An 18,967-nucleotide genomic window follows, 5' to 3' on the forward strand; every position below is an offset into this window, starting at 1 on the left:
ATATAGGACTCTTGGATAAATCTTTCTTAACTAAGATAGTTTATTTTATTAAATGAGGAAAATGTTTAAATCTTTAATTTTATCTTTTAATTAGATTAGAAGTGACTCCCTTGGTCCGGTCGCCGACATCCCTCAATCTTTTCACAATACATCGATAGACCGATCTGAAAATATGTCCATAATGAACCTTCCCTAGCCTTGCGACTAGTAAATGATATGCCCAATTTAGTAAATTTGATACTGGTACGGGTACCCAATACCATTTGCTCATCACTTTGTGATGTTACTATTCATTCAATTCTAATTTTAATATATAGGTAAATATAGGACTCTTGGATAAATCTTTCTTCACTAAGATAGTTTATTTTATTAAATGAGGAAAATGTTTAAGTCTTTGATTTTATCTTTTAATTAGATTAGAAGTGACTTCCTTGGTCCGGTCGCCGACATCCCTCAATCTTTTCACAATATATCGATAGACAGGTCTGAAAATATGTCTATAATGAACCTTCCCTAGCCGTGCGACTAGTAAATGATATGCCCAGTTTATTAAATTTGATACTGATACGGATACCCAATACCATTTGCTTATCACTTAGTGATGTTATTATTCATTCAATTCTAATTTTAATATATAGGTAATATCTAATTTGGGTCAACTCCCAACATGGCATGTCTATTTTGTGAGTTCATATCCAAATGATGATATGGGCTCCTTCTCGAAAACAAATCACACCCCCTTTTAGAAAATGGCCATCAACGCAACTTGCTAACATATAAATCTAATAAAAGTACCTAACAATATCAAAATATAATTAAATGTACAAAATCTTTCTAAACCAAAGATTTGGAGGACATATAAAGAGCCCATAAAGAATTTTGATAAAAGCATAAATTACTTATAAAACTATGGGGCCGTTTGGCAACATCTGAATGGTTAAGTGCTGAACCAGTAAGAGGTCTGAACCATTAAGTGGGGAATCAGTAAGAGATCTGAACCATTAAGAGCCTATATAATGCTAACCGTTTAGAGGCAAATGTCTAACCAATTCAGATTAGAGGTCTTAACCATTCAGACTCTGTATAAATATTAACCATTCAAAGGCAAATGTCTGAACTATTCAGACATCTGCTCGTGAAACAAACAGTCTGAACCAGTAAGAGGTCTGAACCATTAAGAGCCTCATTAAAAGGTAAACAAACAGCCCCTATGTGTAGTGGCACCCAAGTCGTTTGCTTTTTTTTTTTGTCATGTAGCGTCCACTTCGTCAAGGCCTGAAAATTGGATAAAATAGTGTAGTAGTGAAGTATGCGAAATTAGTGGGTTTAAAATTGCAAAAAAAAAAAAAAATTGATTGGTCAAGACAATAGTTAACCAATCAACCACTCTCTTTCTCTTTCTTGCACTACGTGATGATACAAACCACGAACAATACCCCAAAATGCCAAATCACATGAGAATAGGATGGTGTAGTGCATATGGTGGGATGTGGGTGGGCCACCCACGTACTCACTACGCATGATGTAACTATTGTTATAGTTACAAGAGGATGGTTATAACTTGTCACCTTAGGTCGTACGTAGTGGGGAGCCATGGGGGGGGGGGGATTTTTTGAGTGATAGTGCCCCATAGCGCCCGCCACACCATTGCAGGCGCCGCTATGGGGTAGTTTTTTGATGCCAGCGCTATGTTCATAGCGGCGTGAAGGATTTGCAAACCTCCCCCCCCACTCACACACATATATATACATACATGTGTTTGGCAACTGTCAAAATTCCAGGTATCCGTACAACTATTAAACCATGATTAGTGCTTAAAGACTGTGCTGAATTACAATTAATGACTTGAATTGCCTTCTGATTATTGCTATGATACATACATGTGCATCACATATTGCTTAATGTCATATCATTATTGCATGAGAACTTTATTGACTCAAATGATGCATGAAACACAACTAGCACAGTTATCAGATGAATAAAAATAAATGCTGGCAGAGTTCAGTACATAGACAGACATTGTATTGAGACACAGAATGAGCCAGAAACCAGACATTACACTAGTATAGTGTGTAGGAAAGTAAGGATCACAAAACTGTCTTCCTAAAGATAGTTTAAGTGCCGGAAAGTGCCTAAAATTCACATAAACTGCAGAATTCTGCAGAATTCAGCAAAATTCCGCATTTAAACACACTAATATCATGCAGAAATATGGTTAAATGGTCCTGAATGCTTTCCTAAGTGTCGAGAATCAAAACTGTCATAAAAGGTAACATAAAGCTCACTAAACTGCATAGTTTAGCACCTTAACGAACTGGTAATCAACCGAACAACCGGACACTACCCGAAACACCAAATTTTCACTAGAAGCATTGTTTTAACATTACGAAGCTAGTTATGGTCCCCGAACATCATAACACACTATATAAACATCTAATAACTAAATACCTAACTAATACTTGAAACCTAACTAACTAAACTAACTTCTAGTTTCAACCTAAGCCTAGAACCCCCCCCCCCACACCTATGGTCGGCCAACAAGGGCCCCACACCATGGATTTTATTTAGTTATTATAATAGATTATGTTTGTTCTTTTAAAAGCACATAAACCATGAGATAAAGCTTGTGGATGGATTTTAAGTTAAACCAAAAGCACATAACCTCTCATTTCTACACAACACCCACACTTCACTTCTCTTCCTCCTCCCTCTTCTAGTCTCGGCCGAACACCCACCTCCACACCATCATCATCATCATCCATCTTTCATACATTCTACATATATACAAGGGTGCTAGAAGACATATAAGGAAGCTTGGAGCCTTTGGAAGCTAAAGGACCCTTCTCTTGTGCTTTTATCCACCACATTTATCATCTTCATCAACTAGTGATCATCCCTAGCCTTGAGCTAGTAGTAAGAACACTCTACACTCATTTTACATCTTGTTTAAGGGGTTAAAGAATGATACATGTTGTTAATCATGAAGAACACTAAGAATCTTGAACTTGAAACTTGAACATAAGCTTAAAATCATAAGAAATCATGATATTTATGTGTTGTTATGCTTGTTGATTGTTGTTTACTCATGTTTTTGTTTTGATCATCATATGATCTTGCTAGATAATGATTAAAAACATAATCTAGCAAGATGAGAGGATGAATATGTTAAAGATCCATAGATCATCCTCATGTAAATCATGAACTTGAAAGTATAAGTTGTTTTCTTGTTAAGTGATGATCAAAGTAAGTTGTAAGTCTTGTAAATCTATGATTTCAAGAATGATTTTTCAAGAAATCAAGCTAAAAATACAAAGTTTACTTAATCTTGGTTCTTAAAGAAATAAACCACATTTTTAGTGGTTAATCAAGTGTAGGATCATGTATTTAACAAGAAAAATCTAAGAAGAAACATTTTTAGAAAAATTAATTACAAGTTTTTGAAGATCTAATTTCTTCAAGAATGAAGTTTTTAAATAAACAACCACACTTTAAAGGGTAACTAGACTTACTAAATGCACTAGTAAGTAACTACACATTTTTATAAATTTTCAAGTTCATGAGGTAGTAGTTTATGCTTGATTTTTGGCAAATTGGTAAGTGTAGATTTATTTGTTGTTGATTGCGTTGATTTATAAAAGAAAATGATATGCTTTGAAAGCATGGAAACCTCCATTTTTAGGGGAAACTATGGCAAAATTTTTCTAAAAATTAAACACTTAGAAAAATATTTTTAAACAAATATTTACAAGTATATTCTAAACCATGAATTTTCATATAAAGTTTGCCATAAATTTTGTTACAAGAATTATAAATATTGGAGGTTAGTTTTTATAAATAAAAGTGACTAAATATGTATTTAGGAAAATATATATTTAGAAGTCACCATGTGTGTGAATATTTGTATATTATGTGTATTAGTTATATTATTTTAGGACTTGAAATAATATAACTCATCAAAATACCAAAAAATACAATCGAAAATATTACCAGAATTCCAAGAGAATGAATATACAAAGAATACCCAAAATATTGGAGAAACTAAACAAAAGAATATAACTTACAAAAATATTCCGAAAATTTATTCATGATTATATTTTGGGATACCAAGAGAACAAAATATGATTTTTACAATTATTACAAAATATATTATATTTTTACAAGGAGAAAACATATTATTTTGGCAAGTAAAAAAATATATTTCTTGGAATTATTAGAAGATGTATTATTTTTGGAAGAAAATATATATTTTCTCAAACAAACATGAAATACATTATTTTTGAGAGAAAATGTATTTTCTTGAACAAACATGAAATACATTATTTTTGGATGAAAAATGGATTTATATATATTTTCTAGGTTGGACTTGAAGATATAATATTTTTGGAAATTACATGAAAATACAATTATTTTTCCCAAAGGAAAAATTATAAATAATTTTTCTAAGAAATATTTCTTAAAATATATATTTTGAAAATATATATTGATGTATTTTTACTAGAAATATTATTCCAGGAAAGTTAATACAAAAATTAAGTATAAGGATACTTAACAAACACAATAAAAATACGTATTCTCGTACGTATAAATACACACCGGAATACGCCACCGATACTTGGCAAAATATACAAGTATAAGAATACGAATACAAATACACCCATCCTTGGGAAGGATATACATGTATAAATACATAGAAGTAACAAGTTAAAATATATTATTTTAACTATTATTCCAAAATTTAACAAATATAATTTAAGTTAAAATATTTATTATTTTAACAAATAATTATATAACTTGGAATAATATTGAAGACACAATGAAATGTAACTCAAAGACACTAAATAAGACTAAGCCAAGGCACGACCCACTCGTCTAATAGATCGTAGTACGTTGTAGGTAGTCGTGTACACCAGAGGAAACTTTGAGTTACAGTCGGATTCGAAGAACGCAAAACTGTGAGTTCATGTTCCCACTTTCTTTTAACTTTTTCGTTTTATAACTTCGGGGGTAAAATACATGTTACAAATGTTACAATGATTACAAATGGTATGGTTAGTCAAGAAATGAACTGTTAGATCATGTGAATGGGTAGGCTTTAACTTGAGACCATTAATCCTATTATAAGGACCGAGGGGCATGAGTGATAGATCTATTTGGGTGTTGCGAGCCCCACCCATGGGCCCGCCAGTTGGCCGCATGTGGTGACTATGTCGTTCCAGCCGGGTGGCCCGATACGAAATATGCAAAGGATTGAGCCTTCCTACATCGTTACACACACATTAATGACCTTGCAAATCATTAATCGATCTGTTCATATTCTCTTTCATACCGGGTTTACAAAACATACATCCTTACAATGATTACAAAGGTTTATTCGTGCACACATACAAACACATGAACTCGCTCAATTTTTGTTGATGTTTTCAAACTACATGTATTTCAGGAAATTAAATGTGGATCTGGCGGGCGTTTGGACGTTTCAAGTGATGTTGGAAATAAAAGATGTCATTCGGTGTCTAAGGGTTTGGATAGTGAGTCTTATCCTGGATAAGACACATCATTCAAAGCCTGGTTTTTATTAATGTCTTTTGTCGAGTCCTTACGGAACTCTAAAACAATTTGCATGGTTTGTAATTCAGATTTGAAGTCTATGTTTTAAGACAATGTTGTTTATGATGTTTCAATACTTAATCAATGGATAATCATTTTTAGCTTTATCATATAGTTGTTTGTTATGGTTGAATGCAATGATATTAAGCAAGTCACACATAATCACGCTTCCGCAAAAGTCAGGGTGTGACAGTTTGGTATCAGAGCTTCGATTGTAGCGAACTAGGATTCCTTCTCGAGTCTAGACTACAATCATTAGGGCTCTCACGAAAATATTTTTACAACATGTTTTCATTGCATACACGAAACGCCCAGATCCAGGGAAACAAACGATTTTACAAAAGGAAAGACACGAAACCCAATGCAAGGTCACATTTGTGGTTTAGTCTGGGTAGACTAAGGAAGAATAGAAATGATTCGTGAGGAATAATGAGGATACATGACTTCATAATACATAGTCTTTGATTGCATGCTAAATGATAGTGGTTAATATATGTGCATATGTTATGATTGTTCTGTTACATACATTATGTCTTCATCCGAGAGTGGATTGTCCGACACTGATGACCCTATTGCTATTGTTTCCGATGACGAGATCGCACCAGAGCCAGAGATCTTTACATCTGATACTGAGAGTGACCCAGACATGCTATCTAACGACGAGGACGACTTTCAGCCGTTCGCGTTGCCTGATTTTGGAGATGACTTACCGCTTGCTAATGGTATTCTAGACGAGGATCCTTTTGTTGTTCCCATTCCAGTCCATGATCATCTTATCATCGGGCATCCCGATGGTGAGCATATTGTGTCATCGATCCTTGCTCTCGTTCCCCTCGTGGTCATCCCTCCTGAGGATTGGCGTTTTGACGATCTGTTTGATGATGATGTTGATCTGTTTGTTGATGGTCCTCCCGTGACGCCCATGGTGATGGAGAGTTGGATGAGGACATTGTTGCTATTCCACCTCTCGAGATTCCCGTTATTGAGTTGTCCTCTGATTCTAGTTTACACTCTATCTCAGATTCCTTTGAGTCTGTGATGTCTTCAGCCTTGCAGGCAGTTGGATTACAGCGCTATGCCACTGATTCTGATGATGATACAACCATGTCAGCTGCACCATCTCCTCCATACGATCCCGAGCCTGGTCTTGAGCCAAATTTTGTTCCTGTTGATCAGCCTGATGTTGCACCTGCTGATCCTGAGCCCTTACCTGATCATGACCCTACTCATTTTGGCATACCTGACATTGCACCCCTCATACCTGATCCAGTTCCTGCACCCGTTGACCCTCCTGTTATTGAGCCATTTATTCCTCCACCTGCACCCGCACCCGCTGATGTTGCTCCTTTTCATCCGGTGGAGTCTGATGTCCATCGTGTTGATTTGCCTATTGTTTTCTTGCAGGATATACCTGCACCCCGACCAGGGGAAGGTACTTCAGGCCAGCAGCCTAGTCATGATCCTTATGTTTCAGCAGCTTTTCCACAGATCCCTCAATCTGCACCTTTTGCTCCTTTTACTTTTTCACCACTTGATGAGCCACTTCGATGGTTTCCACCGTATACTATGCCGATTTCGGATCACTACCATCCCTCTCAGTTTGTTGGCTATACACGGGATGAGTTAATTTTATCACTTCAGCTCCAGTATGAGATTATGATCGCAGGATTTTGGAGCTTGAGATGACCCCGCGCCCTTTACCATGTCCTTGCCAGCCTGCTTTTGTTCCCCCTCGTTCATCACCATCTCCATTTTCACATCCACCTGCTCCACTTACTCCTTTTCCAGAGTTTGATGCTCGATTTCTTACGGTCGAGCAGCAGATTAGTTATCTGTGGCGTCATGTATATGAGCTTGAGGAGGAGCTTGCGCATGTGCGCAGCTTGCTTTTCTTTCCTCCACCTCCTCCTCCACCACCACCATCAGCATAGTTGGTTTTTGGTTTTATGTAGGTCGCATTGCTTTTGATGAGAGCACCACTATTGAGCTGAGCTTGTGAAGCCTTTTGGAGACCACCTTTTGATTGTATGACTTTTGTAGATTGGTAGACTTGTTGGACAATGGTAGTGTGACCCTGTGTTCCTTTTGATATGATACACTTTGTAAGACATGTAACAATACTTTGTGGTCGATGATTAATGAAAGCTCAATCGTCATGTTCTCATTAAACATGTTGTTGATTTACATGTTTGTGCTATGATTGTGATGTTATATGCTTGCTTGTTACGATAAATGCAATTACATATACGTACTATATATTTATTATACGAATAAGGCCTGACCTATACAATCTTCTTCTTAGAAGATGCCTCCTCGAAAGAACACTCAGTTGCCCACAACAGAGGCAGAACTACAAGAACGAATTTCACAAGCAATCGCACAACATGAGGCCCTACGCTCCGAACACAGCAGAGGCACCTCAGGGAATAACCCACCTCACGGTAATGTTTAAGTCACCTAAGACACATTACAATACGTTTGGACATTTCCAAGTGCGTTTTGCTAATGCTTTCTGTGAATGATGTTGCTTGTGTACAGGCTGTACTTACAAGCAGTTTCTGGATTGCAAACCTCTGAACTTTGACGGTACTGGAGGTGCCGTAGCTTTTGTGAGATGGACTGAGAAGACAAATTCTGTGCTGTGGATGAGTAAATGTGCGCCAGAGCACCAGGTCACTTACATTTCTGGATTGTTTCTCGACGGAGCCCTGTCATGGTGGAACCTTCAGGTTCAAACTTTGGGTGAAGCTGCAGTGTATGCGTTGACATGGGACAAGTTGAAAGAGCTGATGCGTAAGAAGTATTGCTCGAGGGCTGAAATTCAGAAATTGGAAACCGAGTTTTGAAATCTGAAAATGGATGGTCCTAAGATAGCAGAATATGTGCAGAGATTCTATGATTTGTCTCATTTTGTCCGTTACATGGTAGAACCAGAGTTCAAGCGAGTCGAACGTTTCATTTGGGGATTGGCGCCCCAAATTCTGAGCATGGTAACGACATCCAAGCCTCCAACGATCACTGAAGCCATTGACCTGAGTGTGGCACTGACAGAGGAAGCCATTAGATTGGGCAAGTTTTCGATTTCTTAGGGAAAGAAGAAAGAGACTCATGTCGAGTCGTCTGGAGAGAACAAAAGGAAGTTCTCGAATTTCAAGAAGGGTACCCAAGGAAACAACAACGGTACTAACAAGTGTAGAGATGCTAACCCACCAGCCGAGGTCAGGACTGGTGCTGCAAGTTCTGAGAACAAAGGAAAAGGATACATGGGTACTCTACCCAAGTGTGATGTTTGTCAGCATCATCACACAGGACAATGTAGGTATGGGAAATGTGAGAACTGTGGCAAGGTAGGGCATGCCAGGGAGGCGTGCTGGTACGGTACTGGACGAAGGAATGGAGGATCTGGTGGAAATGGTAATGGAAACCGCAACGGTAATGAGAATCAGACTGGAAATCGCAATCAAGGAGGAAATGGAAATTTCGGTGGAAATGGAAATCGTGGTGATATTGGGAAACAAACTAGTAACGGAAACCATGGAGGAAACAACAATCAGGGCGGAAATGGAAATAGGAATGGGCGCAGCTAAGGTTGTTTCGGTTGCTGTGATGTAGGGCACTTCAAGTGGGATTGCCTAAAGAACAACCAAGCTCAGGGAAGAGTCTTCAACATTGGAGCTAGGGAAGCTCGTTAGGATCCGAACGTAGTCATTGGTACGTTCCCTATCAATCAACATTTTGCATCTGTGCTATTTGATACTGGTGCCGAGTATAGCTTCGTATCCCTAGAGTTTAAGAATATACTTGGGTTAGTTGTAAGTAAGTTAGATATCCCGTATTCGATAGAACTAGCTAATGGAAAGCTAGTAGAAGCTAGTGAAGTGGTTAGAGGTTGTATGTTAGAGCTTGGAGAGCGTGAGTTCTCGATAGATCTTCTGCAAGTTGAGTTAGGAAGCTTCGACGTAGTAGTTGGAATGGATTGGTTGTCGAATAATCGAGCTGAGATTGTATGCCATGAGAAGATTATCCGCATCCTGTTGGCGAATGAAGAGACGATAGTGATTCATGGGGAGAAGCAGGATACACCTCTATGGATTATCAATAGTTTGAAGGCACGCAATTTTTTACGTAAAGGATGTGTTTCCTTCTTGGCTCGTATCATGGACAAAGAAGCCGAAGAACCGAAGCTCGAAGATATCCCCGTGGTAAGGGAATATCCTGAAGTCTTCCCTGAAGACTTGCCATGATTACTGCCCCAACGACAAGTCGAATTCCATATTGACTTGGTTCCAGGCGCCACACTTGTAGCCAAAGCACCTTATCGACTTGCGCCTTCAGAGATGCAAGAGTTGTCGACGCAGCTTCAGGAGTTGTTAGACAAGGGATTCATTAGACCAAGCTTCTCGCCATGGGAGCTCCGGTACTATTCGTCAAGAAGAAGGACGGTAGTTTTCGCCTGTGCATTGACTACCAAGAGCTAAACAAGTTAACCATCAAGAATAGGTATCCTTTGCCGAGGATTGATGATTTATTTGATCAACTTCAGGGTTCGAGTTACTACTCAAAGATCGATCTTCGATCAGGCTATCACCAGCTGCGAATTCAGGAAGATAGTATACCAAAGACCGCCTTCAGAACTCGTTATGGGCATTACGAGTTTCTAGTAATGCCATTTGGTTTGACAAATGCACCGACAGTATTTATGGACTTGATGAACCGAGTTTGTAAGCCATATCTTGATAAATTCGTGATTGTATTTATCGATGATATTTTGATCTACTCACGGAGGAAGGAAGACCATGAGCAACACCTTAGAGCCATCTTAGAGCTGCTAAAGAAGGAGAAGCTCTATGCTAAGCTCTCGAAGTGCGAGTTTTGGTTACGAGAAGTACAGTTCCTCGGTCACGTGGTAAATGAGAATGGTGTTCATGTGGATCCCACTAAGATTGAGGCGATTAAGAATTGGGAAACTCCAAAGACACCAACCTAGATCCGACAGTTTTTGGGTTTAGCAGGGTATTATCGCAGATTCATTGAGGATTTCTCCAAGATCGCTCAACCGCTGACCTCCCTTACTCAAAAGGATAAGAAGTATGAATGGGGGATAAACAAGAAGAATCTTTTCAGCTGCTCAAGAATAAGCTTTGCGATGCACCTATTTTATCCCTACCCGAAGGCACCGACGACTTCGTGGTATACTGTGGCGCCTCGCGTCAGGGATTGGGCTGTGTGCTAATGTAGCGACAAAAGGTTATCGCATATGCTTCGCGCCAGTTAAAGGTGCATGAGAAGAATTACACCACACATGATTTGGAGTTAGGCGCAGTGGTGTTTGCTTTGAAGATATGACGACATTATCTGTATGGTACTCGGTGTACAATATTTAGAGATCACAAGAGCCTACAACACATATTCAATCAGAAAGAGCTTAACATGAGACAACGACGTTGGGTTGAGTTGTTAAATGATTATGATTGTGAAATTAAATATCATCCAGGAAAGGCGAATGTGGTGGCAGACGCCTTGAGTCGAAAAGAAAGAATCAAGCCCATAAGGGTTAGGGCTTTAGAGATGATTATCCAGACAGATCTCACGTTGCGTATTCGTGCTGCATAGAAAGAAGCTCTTAAGAAAGAAAACTTAAAGGCTGAATATCTCTGTGGGATGGAGAACAAGCTGGTACCCAATGAGGAAGGAACTTTGTATTTTATGGGACGAATTTGGGTTCCGCTTTTTGGTGGTCTTAGAGATGTTATTTTCGATGAAGCTCATAAATCAAGGTACTCGATCCATCCAGGATCGGACAAGATGTACCAAGATTTGAAGGATTATTACTGGTGGCCAGATTTAAGGGCGATGTGGCTACTTATGTTGGGAAGTGTTTGACCTGCTCCAAAGTGAAGGTCGAGTATCAGAAGCCTTCAGGTCTCCTACAGCAACCTGAGATACCCATGTGGAAATGGGAACATATCTCAATGGGTTTCATAACGAAGTTGCCCAAGACTCCCAGAGGTCATGATACAATTTGGGTAATCATGGACCGTTTGACAAATTCTACGCACTTCTTGCCGATCAGAGAGAAGGATAACACAGGAAAGCTAGCTGAGCTGTACCTAAGAGAGATAGTAGCACGTCATGGAGTGCCTATCTCGATAATATCGGACAGAGATGGACGATTTGTGTCAAGGATTTGACAATCCTTTCAAGAAGCTTTTGGTTCTCAGTTGAATCTGAGTACAAATTTTCATCCACAGACGGACGGTCAAAGCGAGAGAACGATTCAAACGCTAGAAGACATGCTACGTGCTTGCGTAATGGACTTGGGTGGCAGTTGGGACACTCACCTGCCTTTGGTAGAGTTTTCCTATAACAACAGCTACCATACAAGCATTCAAGCTGCATCATTCGAGGATCTCTACGAACGCAAGTGTCGATCACCGTTGTGCAGGGCAGATGCAGGTGATAGACAGCTGGTTCGTCCTGAACTGGTCCAAGAGACAACTGATAAGATCATGCAGATCCGAGAGCGCATCAAGGCGGCTCGTGATCTACAGAAGAGCTATGCGGACCAAAGACGAAAACCTTTGGAATTCGAAGTGGGTGATATGGTATTGTTGAAAGTCTCACCTTGGAAAGGTGTGGCACACTTTGGGAAGCATGGTAAATTAAACCCACGTTATATCGGGCCGTTCAGAATTTTTGAAAGGGTTGGTTCTGTAGCATACAAGTTGGAGCTACCGGAAGAACTAAATGGTGTTCATGATACATTTCATGTATCTAATTTGAAAAAAAGTCCACTCAAACAGTTTCCAAGCGATGAAGTTCACATAGACGACACACTCCACTTTACCGAAGAACCCGTTGAGGTTACAGATTGGAAGGTTAACAAGACTCGGAGGAGTAGTGTTAAACTCGTCAAGGTTCGATGGAATGCGCGTCACAGCCTGGAGTTCACTTGGGAGCGTGAAGACCGTATGAAAGCTAGATACACGCATTTATTCCCCAACTCCCCTGCAGCTAGTAGTAAAGCTTAAAATTTCGGGACGAAATTTTCTTAACAGGGGGAGAATGTGACAACTGTCAAAATTCCAGGTATCCGTACAACTATTAAACCATGATTAGTGCTTAATGACTATGCTGAATTACAATTAATGACTTGAATTGCCTTCTAATTATTGCTATGATACATACATGTGCATCACATATTGCTTAATGTCATATCATTATTGCATGAGAACTTTATTGACTCAAATGATGCACGAAACATAACGAGCACAATTATCAGAAGAATCAGAAAAATGCTGACGGAGTTCAGTACATAGACAGAAATTGTATTGAGACACAGAATGAACCAGAAACCAAGTATTACACTAGTATAGTGTGTAGGAAAGTAAGGATCACAAAACTGCCTTCCGAGAGATAGTTTAAGTGCCGGAAAGTGCCTAAAATTCACATAAACTGCAGAATTCTGCAGAATTCAGCAAAATTCCGCATTTAAACATACTAAGATCATGCAGAAATATGGTTAAATGGTCCTGAATGCTTTCCTAAGTGTCGTTAATCAAAACTTGTCACAAAAGGTAACATAAAGCTCACTAAATGCATAGTTTAGCACCTTAACGAACTGGTAACCAACCGAACAACCGGACACTAACCGAAGCACCAAATTTTCACTAGAAGCATTGTTTTAACATTACCAAGCTAGTTATGGTCCCTGAACATCATAACACACTATATAAACATCTAATAACTAAATACCTAACTAATACTTGAAATCTAACTAACTAAATGATGTGCGTTAGGTGCGATATATTTTAACCTTTTTACACTTTTAGCCAAGTTTTAAATTTATAAAACACGATATTTTACTAACACTAAACACACATATGGGCAAGTGCACCCATCGTGGACGTAGTATAGTGTTGGTATACCGAGGTCGTCCAAGGACACAAGAGCTTTTAGTACCGGTTTATCCTCAACGTCTAATCAAATCAAAATGTAAAAAAGATGGTTTTTAAACTAAGAAAATAAAAACTAACTAAATGCTGAAAAATAAAAATAAAATAAAAACAGATAGACAAGATGAATCACTTGGATCCGACTAGTGTGTTAGTATAACCTTTGATTATTTTCGCACTTTTGCACTTGTTTAAGAGATTATTTTAGTTATTGTAGTAGGCCCATCTTTTGAAGGCGACGTTACCCTCAACCCAGTAGTTTGAGTCAGCAAGGATATAATCCTAAAGGGTTGGATTATTGGAAGATAATGAATTAAGTTATTAATGCAAATTGTGGTAGGCCCCGCTTTTGGCGGTGACTACCCCTCGACTAAGTAGTCTGAGTCAGCAGGGATACAGTCCTAAATAGCCGGGTTATAGTATTAATAGTAGTTAACTTATGAGGGGGTCAAAGAGTTTGGATCCCCGCCATCCAATACCTATAGGCATTGAAGGAGATCCTACTAAATTTGACCCAGGTCCCTTGCAGGACCTCTAAACGCTGAACAAGGGCAAGACCCTTACCAAACCGTTCCCTTAACCCCCGACCAGGTAGCCAACATACCTCCATATAGACCGTGGAGATATGAATGGTGAAAATCTTTTATTTTATATAGACAGTAAAATAATGCCAAGACACCACGGACAAACGATAAGGAAAGATCACCTTCAACATAAGTAACTAGTTATTAAAGTCATTAATACAAAACCAAATAAAAAGTGCAAAAGATTAAAAATAAAAAGTATTATACTAAACACTTGTCTTCACCAAGTGATGTAAGAGACTTAGGCAAACATGGCCTTGATTGTCAAGAACTCTTACGATCAATCTTGGATCCCGAGACGACTCACACACTCTACGATGGACAATGGATGATGGTGGTGGATGATGGTGTTATGGTGGTGGTGGGTGGTGGATGAAGTGTGAGAGAGGTGGTGTGCCAAGGGATGAGTTGAAATGAAACCAAGCACTCCTATTTATAGGCTGAACAGAAGGCTGGGCACGGCCCCGTGTCCGCTGGACACGCCCCCGTGCCCGTCTGACACTCTCTCTCTTCATTAATTGTAATTCGCAATTACAATTAATGCGCCTGTTGTACTTTCGCCACGCCCCCGTGCTCACTGGACACGGCCCCGTGGTGGGCAATAGAAGCTTCTATATGTTTGTCTTTTCTGCTGCTTCTTGGGCACGGCCCCGTGCTGGCTGAGCACGGGGCGTGTTCAGTCTTCTGATCTCTCTTCTTTGTTTGGGAGGATGCCGTTGAGGGGTCGGGGAATCTACTTTTGTTCCTTTTCTTGTATTTATGTTAGAATTAGCTGTCTTTTTACTTCTTTTGTGAATTTGAGCTCATTTCATCCTGAAAATACAAAAGGAAGACAAAAACACTCTTTTTCCAACATTAGTACTCAAAAAGGGTTAGTTTTATGCCTTATTTGATGTAATTTATATGTTGCATTTTACACACATCAAATACCCCCACACTTGAACTTTTGCTTGTCCTCAAGCAAAACTCTTTAAATATGTGGCTTACACTCCCAATTGGAATGGGTAGAAGAGAAGGTTTTTGGTTTGTCATAGAGTGTCGGGAATCCAAGATCTTTTTGGGTTTTATTTTTATTTATTTACAATCCTATTCGTTATGATTTATTTAGAACGTTTCATAATAGAAATTACTTATTTAGGCTTAGCATGCCTTTTTAAAATTTCATTTATATACAAGTTCACATACCTCACGGGAGAAATCACTCAACACTCAGCCGAAGGTGTAATTTTTTAGTGAATCACTCGAGAGCGGCATGGAACTTATTCCTACCATAAGCTTGCCAAGCAATCAATCCTCCTCCTTTTTAACTATATACCTTTGTAAATATCAAGAGGACTTTTTGGGTGAAAGGTTAGGCTTGGGCTAAAGGTGGGTGGTTGGGTTAGTGGTTAGTAAAAGGGCGCAAAGCGTAAAAAGCGTCGGTTTTCGTAAAACACTTTGTTTTTAGTGACTTTTTATTTTGAAGTATTTCTCCAAACAAGCTTTTGTTTTCATAGCTTTGTTTGTTTTTAACTTCATCGGTCATTTTTTTTTTGAACGCACAAAAAAAAAAACTGAGCTTACGAAAAACCGAGCTTGTTACTAAAATAAAGGGTGAAAATAAAAAGGGTTTTTGGTGGGTAAAAAGGGTTTTTAGGGTAAAGAAATGAAAGGTTTAGGCTCAAAGGGGTTAACTAGGGGGATTTTGGGTAGGTGGTAAAAAAATTGAAAAATAATGGTGTAAAAAGAAAAATGGTTAGTCCTAATGCCTCCATCATTTACTTACTTGGGTTTAAGTTGGTAAGGACCGGGAATGAATCGTCGTGGCAAGTTCTAGAGTTGTAAGAACCAAGCGGCTATTCACACAAGAAACGAAAAATGAGCATTTAGTCTAAAGATGTGAATTTGTATGCTCAATAAAGGCTCAAAACTCACTTTTGTGGGAATGGGTTTTTAATGTGATCAAGTATATATAATCAAATTTTAATTAGACTTGTTATGCCTTTTTCATAATTTTCTTATGTTGGTTCTTGTTTATCACAACACTCTCGGTTGTAAAATTGTAAAAATATAACCTTATTAATCTTAGGATTCCTAACTTAAACTTTAGACAAGTAAAAAAATGAAAATTTTTGAAAAAAAAAAATTTGGGGTGTTTAGCGGTTCCAATAGAGTTTTGTGTAAGGCTTGTTGTTAGGACTTGCAAAATTTCAAGGTTTTAGCTTCCCCCCCACACTTAAATTACACATTGTCCTCAATGTGTCCCAAAAATAAATTTTTAGGTTGATTGGATGTGTAATGTGGTGTTAAAAAGCAAAGATTTATGTTACTAGCAGTCTGGACACGGCCCCGTGTCCGCTGAACACGACCCCGTGGTGAACTGCCAGTAACGAAAACTTACAGAAGATGAACACGGGGGCGTGTTGGTTAGACACGGCCCCGTGTCTGGCAAAAATTTTCAGGACAGTAACCAAACAACAGGTCTGGGAGGTGAACACGGGGGCGTGTCGGCCGGACACGTCCCCGTGTGGACAGTCTGTAAGCCTGAAAAACAGGTTTCTTCCCCCGGTTTCTCCATTCTGGGCCTATAAGTGCTAAGCTTTAGCACTCCAAGCCTCGGTTTGCACCTGTTTCATCACTTAATACCACACCAAACAACATAAACACCCTACATTACCATAGTTAATTGTCTCAAACATAAAGTAAAAGAAAAATAAGACGGAAAATAAAAGTAGTCAAGGAAAGTAAATTGTTCAACATTTGGCACGCAGGCCATAAATTGTTCGATAGAAAAGGGTACTTAAACCTGTGGGCTCACCATCAACCCGCTCCTTGTTCCTTCAAACCACCTACTCCATGTCTTCATCGCTATCATCACCTCCATCCCCATGTCCCGCCATATACTCCCGGATGCTACCGATATCATCTTGTATATCGTTGATGTTGCGTTCAATAGCTCCAACCCGGTGGTATGTGTTGTTGGCGAGGTTGTAGGTGTTCCTGGTACACATGAGGTTTTCTTGCAAAAGATCATGTAAGCTTTGGAAGTTAGGAAAACCGCCTCCTTGTGAGGAGGATTGACCCGGATCACCGTGGGGTTGGTATTGGAAGTGAGGAGGTGGTGCATGAAGAACTAGGGCCTCCTGTGGGTTCCATGCATAGCCTTGTGCCCTTTGGAAGCTCACCGTCCCATCTTCCGCCTCGTAAAGTAAGTTCATGGCTCGGCAAATGTGGTAGTCAACTCGTCCCGACCATGGACTTCTTTCAAAGGACCTCGGAATTCTCGTGAAATGCTTGAAAAGACGGTACACCCACCCCCCGAAGAAGATAGGTGTTGGAGCGTGAGCAAGGCGATTGAGGTGCATGTTTCGTAACAAGAGATATGGAACATCGAGAGGCTTCCGGTTGTGGATGCAGTGAAGGACAACCAAATCTTTCAACCCTACAACGCCACTACTGTCGTGACGTTGGTTAAGAGAGTAGGTGAGGAGCCTGTGAATGTAGCGGTAGAGCGGGTCCCTCAACTTAGTACTCTTGGGCTACTAGGGTTGTAGATTCCTTCACCGATTTGAGCCCATGCGGCTTGACGTTCATTTACATCCAAGTCTCGTAATCCCCCGGTATTTTCCTCATTCCCCGATTCATCTTCCCCGTACAGTCCTATTATAGCTCCAAACTGTGCCATGGAGATCGAGTACCTTGTCCCGCCACACCGAAATGCAACCCTTTCATTGTCAAACGGGTCACACCTCGAGGTGAAAGTGAAAGTACTGTAGAACTCCATGGTGCATTGATGCACCGACCGAAGCCGAGTGTTCAATGCAACTGCTAGTGGCCCTGTCACGATGTTGTTGAATCGGTCTAGCTGGTTCACCATGGTGAACAGGTCCGTGCATGCTCTCCTAGGGTACTCCTCGGGTCTTGTTTGAAGTATTTCATATCTTGCCCTAGCATCGAGTTCGCTTGCATTGAACCTTGTAAACTTTGCCATCTGAAAGAATACACCAACAATTAGTACGAAACAAAGAAATTTTTAAAGAAACTGCAAACAGTAGGCTGGACACGGCCCCGTGTTCAGCGGACACGGCCCGGTGTCCAGGCGTCTGTAACCCAAAAACTTCATTTTTCGGCCCGGTTCCGAAAACCTGAAAATTTTTAGCCAAGTAGTTGCGGTTTCCCCCGAAAATGAAACCCTAAGTGTCGTTTTTTCCCAAAACAAACCGTTTACCCTTTCAATTTCGTCTTTTTCGGTTCAAAAACAAGGGTTTGAGGTTTTAGTCAGAAATCGGACGAATCTATCAACAATACAAGTGTATTTACTTCCTATTACACTAATCTAAACTACTACTAACAGATTGCATCAAAAATTTGAAGTTCGATCCGGATGAACATGAAGAACCCTAGATTTTCCCCAATTTTTGATGTTTTAACTACATGCAAGTAACTAATCTAACTACTAAAGATGATGGAATCATACCTTGATGTTGTTAAACGTGGGAGTGACGTCGAAAATCTGCGGAAAATCGCCTGGAACCAGAGCGTTTTCGGCAAAACGGGGCGTGTGGAATGAGGTAACTGTTATGAAAAAGGGGTTTTATCCCGACAGTTGCCTCGACACGGCCCCGTGTCCAGCGGACACGACCTCGTGCCGAGCAAAAATTAATTTTTTTTTGTGCTCGTGTGCATGCCCCTTTTTCTGAAAATGGTTAGAAAACTTACCGGTTTTTGATGTACACTCGCCTGTTCGTAACATGTCGGGTATGATGTTGATTTTATTCGTTAACCGTTTGAAGCAAGATCTCCTCTTCCTCATCCTCAATGGATCCTCGGTAGAGTTTTAGC

This window comes from Helianthus annuus, chromosome 6 (genome assembly GCF_002127325.2).
Source record: "Helianthus annuus cultivar XRQ/B chromosome 6, HanXRQr2.0-SUNRISE, whole genome shotgun sequence".
NCBI lineage: Eukaryota > Viridiplantae > Streptophyta > Magnoliopsida > Asterales > Asteraceae > Helianthus > Helianthus annuus.